We start from the raw sequence: 6,662 nt of genomic DNA, 5'->3' as shown, positions 1-6,662 counted from the left end.
GGCGGTAGTGGCAGCGTGGGGGGTGGCCCCGGAGAGGGCGTGCCGCTGGGCGGCGTGGGCGGCAGCGAGTCAATCGGCCCCATGCGCTCCGGCGAGGGGCTGCCCAGGATGGTCAGAAGGCTGCCCTTGGATAGCTGCGGGGACTCGGCCAGCCGGGGGCTCGGCCCATGGCTCATGGTGTCAGTGGGCTAGTGGATTCTGGGCTTGAGCTCCTGGCGGACTCAGAGGTGGCGCAGAAGGCATGTGGCGGACGCAATACCACTGTGCATGATGGCCGCCGCTACTCACTGCTCTCCCGGCCACCAGGTGGGAGACGCCTCCTCGGACCTGTGGGAGAACACACCATTATTCGGCTGTGACCACCACCCATCCATATCCATCCGTATCCATATCCTTAAGATCAGCCATGGGAAGGGCATAACCATCATTGGGAACAGCATGGGCAAAGGCGGGAGGAGAGCAAATTGTCTGCTCCAGGAGAGCCACAGGGAGGCCTGAATGGTGAGCAAGGGCCTGCAACGGCTTCCTCACTGGACCCCAGACGACCTGCTTTAGTCCCTTCGCTCTGCAGCGGCAGCGCTGATCTGCTATCCTTGACCTTCAGGTCCCATCTGACACACTGAATGACTTATACTACTCCCCCATCTCCACTGCGAACACAGCATGCTTCCATACTGGCCCTACTGCCGGGAGTCTCCTCTCTGCCTCTTCCTACACTGGGCTAACTCTTCTCAGCCTTAGCATTTATCTGCGATATCACCTCCTCCTAGAAGTCCTCCCAGACCATCTCAGGTAGGTGGTCAGCTCCTGCCCTGTCTCCATCACTACTCTAACTTTGCTATGCCATTTATGCAAGTCCCTGTCTGCTTCCCATCTTCACCCCAGGCTGTGAGTTTGTGGAGGATGAAAGCTGGCTCCTGACCACTGTTTTAGTTTTAGCATATGATAACAATGACATTTGTGGAGGGCCTACTACGGGCCAGGTACCTTGCCTTATGTAAACTATCCACTAGCTCATTTTTTAGTCTCAACAGACTCTAGGGAAATGATTGGCATTTACCAATAATTTGCAGGCGAGGGAGGCTCAGCAAGGTTAAGGCATGGAGCTGACCCAGATACAGTATGTAGGGGCCCAGATGCAAAGACTGGGGAGAGTTTGGTGAATACACGACACACATGCATTGCTATGATGGAAATAAACCACTGTATATTCCACGGTGGGGGTGCGGTGAGGTGTCCCCTACTGTGCCCACCGCCGGGTTCTGCTAGTCATGGGCCATAAGTGAGACATATGTCCCTCTCTGTCCCTAACCTGTAGCCCTCTCCCTCCTGGCGGCCTCATTCTGACCACCCCCAGCAGCCCCTCAGGACAGCCCGACCTTTCCTCCCCACTCAGCTGAGCCTGTCCCATGGACTCTCGCACTAGCCCCTAAGGCCCCACCCTGATCTCCATCCCTTCTTTTTCTGAGTGATCACCTGATGCACTGTCTCAACACTGGCTGGTCCCAACACTACCTGGCTAACCCTCTGTGTCCACTCTTCACCCTCTTCCAGTCTCTAAGCCCCTCACTCTGGGCAGGTGACCTAACGTCAAAGTTGGCAGGGAAAAGGGAAGCCACCAGACTGGCACTCCCTCCCTATCCTGCCCTAAGCCCCAAGGTCCCCTCTCCTCTGCTCCTGGGAGGACAGAGGGGCTCTCTCCCTCCTTGGGTCCAAGGTCCCCTTCCAGCTTCTCCCACCCTGCTGAGGCCTTTCCTGGTGCTTTTTCACACATCACCTCTCCTCTTTGAAGGCCATCCAGAGTGCTTCACACTTGCTGTCTCCTCCTCTTCCGCTGCCCTTGCCCTCTCTCAGGCCACACCAGCCTGGCTTTCAGCCTCACTGCCCACCCACTGGGCAAGCCTCAGCCTCGCCCGTGTGCCCTCACTAGCTCCGGGCGCCGGCCAACCTCTACTTGCTTGCAGCCCTCTCTTCCAGGATGCTCTGTGGGTTCTCCACCTACTTACTCTCAGGCTGCTCCCCACTGGCCTCCCTGCGGGCAACCCGGACTCGTCCCTTGAGTGCTGGTGTCATCTAACCCTGGGCTTCCTTCTCTCTCGCCGGCTCCACCTGAGCCAACTATGGCCTCAGTAACCCCAGATCTCTCTCTCTCCAGCCCAGGCTGCCCTCCAGAGCCCCCCACACCTCTGCCGGGAAGTCCCTCAGACTACTCGAACTCTCCGTCTCCATTCCGCCCACGGCCGGCTCCTCCTCCGGATGTCCCCTCTGGGGAGAAGAGCACTTCCTCACTCTTCATGCTGTGCGGGACATTCTGGAATCTGCTTTCTCCTGCCTCCACCTGCCCGCTCCAAGTCCTGTCAATCTGTCTGCCACATGTCACATGGACCTATCCACCTCCTTCCTGCTCAGCCACTCACCTGTCAAGGCCACCGCTATCACCTCCACCTGGGCGACAGCAGCCAGTGCCTGACCTGCCCCTCTCCCCCACCACTTTTGCCTTCTTCGAATCCATTCTTAGCAGCAGCAGCCAGATTGAGTTTGTAAAAATGAAAACCCGATGATGCCCATGGCCGCGCACTTTGTCATTACCAACAGTTGTGACCCCTCTTCAATGTAAAGCTCACTCTCTCTAGGGTTCCAACTCCAAAAATTCTTCGATTCCCAAAGGAGCTGCAGCCCAGGATCCCACCACCTGTTCACGGTCACCACCAACTCATCCCCTCCCCCAGCTCACACTCCATGGTCCTCCTCTAGCCCCCACAAGCACCCTCGGGCCCCAGCCCCCTCTCCCATTCCTGTCTTTCCAGGCAGCACCAATCCTGGTCACCCCCACCGCTCGCCTGCTCTCCCCTTCACCTGTATAACCCGCATCGCATCGCAGGTTTCACACCACCGGGTGGACCAGTGTCATTTTACATTCATGACCATTAGTGTCATGTTCCTCAGTGATGCTCAGCAATCCTACATGTCCTTAATCCGTCTGTTTTTTTATTCACCAGGCACCAGCTCTGTCACCAACCTCGTGTAAGCCACTTTCCCTTTCTGGGCCCCATTTCCCCACCTGCAGCATGGGAGTGAGGCTAAGAAGACCAGTTGTTCTTGATGAAGGGTCCTCCAGATTCACCTGGACACTTGCTTTCAAGGCAGTTCCTGGGCCCCGCCCCCTAGAGAGTCAAGTTCAGTGTGGGTCTGGGAATTGTATTTTGATAGTCCAAGTTTGGGATGTCTGGGTATTTGGTGATGCCCTGTCATCACCCACAGTTCAATATACACAAACATGTATGTCTCAACCCCAACAACACTTGCATAAAGTTATGTACCCACAATCATATACAGCTAAGTTCCAGTCCCTGGCACACCACTGACTCCCCAAGGGATCCCTGGCAGGCTGAATACCCTCTCTGTGACTCAGTCTCTTCCATCTGTGCAATGAGCCTTGATCCCATGTGCATTCACAGTCATCTGTGCACACCCAGGCACACCTGCTGACACACACGCCATCCTGTACACATAAACACAGACACAAAGAGACACAGGCAGATACATGCATACTCAGAGACAGACCCATATGCACACACAACTATACAGATGCAGAGATGCTCACTTGTAGAGTCCCACACACACCTGAAGATATACTTATGCTAAATATAGATGGATACACAGACATGCAAAGATACTCATCGCTAAGACAAGCAGATGCACACACATTCATACACACACACAAACACGCATATCGACAATTATTCCTCCTCTCCCCATTTTCCTGGCCCAGCTCCCCATGGAGAAGCTCTTGGAAAAGAAGAACAATGTGAGAGCCTGTGGGGGAAGGGAAAGAGGCAGGAAATGGACCTGGGGCCTGGACCATGTCTGCTGGGCCCTTCCTACAGCTCCTAAACTGAGAGGGTAGGTAGCAAGGAGGGGGCCACTGCCATATCCTCTCTGCCTCTGGGAGCTGCCAGGCCTGGCACGGGCTCCACAGGGAGGGGGTGTCCTGTTTCTTCCAGGAATCCGCAGCCTTTCAAGCAGGGTAGGGCGGGCGCCACTCAGGTCCCTTAATGGCTTCCAGGTGCCCACGTTAAAGACAGGGGTGGGCTCAGACTCAGCTCCTGTTCCCCTTCTCAGCAGCCCAGCCAGGCCCTTCCTGGTGGCTGGGGAAGGCAGAAGGAGAGCAGTGGGGATATAGGCTCTGAACAGCTGTCCTGCTTTTCCTCCAGCAGGCCCAGGGTCCCCTGGAGGGTGCGCGCACGCACACGCGCGCGCGCACACACACACACACACACACACACACACACACACACACACACGGAGTGGGGGTCCCAAGGTTGGTTTTTTGGAAAAGCCCATCCCCCAGCACACCAGGAACCTTGCACACCCACGTAGACTTAGCCAGACCCTGCCAAGCAATGCACGCCTCCCCTTACCCCCACCCCACCCTCCTCACATACCAGCCTTGGGGACACACACTCACACACAGCTTTGGTAACACACACACTCACCAAGAGGCAGATGCAATACAGAGGCCCAGTTTGCAGTTATAGAGACAGGCTGTAGCTGCCCTGCCCTGCTGGCCCCTTCCCCACCGGACTCAGTTCCTTCTTCCCATAGGGTATGTCAGTATGTGTGCAGGGTGACCCCTTGATCCCTCAAAGTGTCACACCCCCCCCCAAAGAGCAGGTCCAGGAAGGACCAGCCACCACAGGCCCCAGGGAGCCTTCCTTACCCCACCCTCCTGTCCCCTGCCTCCCACCAGCCAGACAGGTCTATTCCTGCTCTAACCCGAAGGGTTTCTGTTCATGCTGCCCCCCAGCTCGCAACGCCCCCTTCATACTCTGAAACCCCTGTTCATCCAGGAAATGCCTTGATCTCCCCAGCCCCACCCCCGACCTAGGCAGCACGGCCCTACCAACTCCCACAGCCAGGTCTGACCAGTTGCCCTCTTTCCTTCCCACACAGGCTTCTGCCCACCCAGACGGGACACTTGTGCCACCCACAGCTTCCAGGACAGGCCCTGCTGCACAGAGGACTTGGTAGGATGGAGAGCAGAGGCTAAACTGTAACCTGCCCCCCTTAGCTTGGGAGCAGGACTGAGTGGGACTCAGAGCTCCTGAACCCCAGCCCCAAAGCCATCCTCACTGCTCCAGGCAGTTTCTGTCCCACTCTAGGACAGAAACAAGAATGTTTTGATACGATACTCGCCTCAGGCTAGGCCCTCATCAGCCTTGTCCACAGAAAAGTGACCAGTGGTTCCCGCTGCTTACGGACCTGTCTGGAATGTTTCTCCCTTCTTTCTCCAACAGCAAACTCTTACGCATCCTTCAAGACCCCCTTTCAGTTTCCCCTCCTCTGGGAAGCCTTCCCTGACCTGGTACACAGACGATGTTAGTGCTCCCAAAGCAACAGCACTTCCCTGTTCTTCGGTGACTACACTGTGAAGTCCATGAGAGCATCTTGGCTGTCAGCACAGGGCCCAGCATACAGCAGATGCTGCATAAATGCTTCCTAGGCTGGTGGATGGAAGATAGACAGTTGGGGGTCCCTCTGTGACCAGGAAGGGTTGAAGCCATCCTAAGATCGGGAGTTACTTCGTAGCCAGGCTCTGAGACAGGTAGGTTTCTGAGCCTGTCTGTGGCCAGAGTCAGAGTCAGAGGTCATCTCATGGCCAGGTCAAGGGTCAGACCTCTTACCTGAGGAAGCGTAGCTGGTCCACAGGGGGACTACTTTGGGTTTTGTCCTTAGCATGTTTAGATGACTTTCAATATCCGATGAGAGAAATGAGCAATGCTGAGGCCTGGATGGGGGCCAGCCGAAGGGATGGGGGTGTACTGGGTGGCCCAACGCCTCCCTCCAGCTCAGAAACCCCCTATGTCCTTCCAGAACCTTTCAGGTGGGGCTCTGGGACTGGTCCATGGCCACAGGCCTGGCTGTGGGGAGGGAGCAGAGCCCAGCAGGAAACCGCAGAGCATAGCCTGATTGGATAAGTGCAGGGTCCAAGGCTGGTCAGCCCACAAACTGCGGGCACCTGTCTCTCTGACCTGCTGCCTGGGCTCCAGCCACTGGACCTCCAGGAGAGGGCTGAGAGGAGAAAGGGAAGCAAGACGAGCCTGCAGGCTGTACCTGAGCTCTGGGGTAGGCACCCCTGACCTGTTCCAGGTACCAGCTCTCAGACGGAGAAGCCACAAAGATAGCCTGAGTCACTCCTTTCTTTACAAATGGCCCAAATGAGGCCCAGAGGAGCAATTACTTGCCCATATCCACAGAGAGGACCAGCAGCAAACTGGGGGAGGGGTAGGCTGGGGGTGGGGGGCGCTGGACTACTGGGATTGGATGCTTCCCCTCCTGGGTCATGTCTACCTCAGGGCACCTACACAGTGGGGTCCTCCCATGTCAGGCCACGTGGCCAAGCATGGCTGGTACGGGAGAGGGAAGGGGCCCTTCGTGGGGGCCGACCCCAGCCCTAGGACTCTCAACAACTCCGAGTCCCAGCTCTGCCGTGATAAGCAGTGTGACATCTGCAAGTCCCTGCCCTCTCTGGGCCTGTTTTCTTACCTGACGGCGGGGATAGGCACAAACAAGATTCTTAAAAGCTCTGCCCAACAAGTGGCCAGACCTCGTGCTAACCGGAACCAACCCAACCCCACAGCCCTGGACAACTCCCACTTAAG

The sequence above is a fragment of the Pteropus vampyrus genome, unplaced genomic scaffold (assembly GCF_000151845.1).
Source record: "Pteropus vampyrus isolate Shadow unplaced genomic scaffold, Pvam_2.0 Scaffold51, whole genome shotgun sequence".
Taxonomy (NCBI): Eukaryota; Metazoa; Chordata; class Mammalia; order Chiroptera; family Pteropodidae; genus Pteropus; species Pteropus vampyrus.
Note: the sequence above shows the minus strand (reverse complement) of the source record.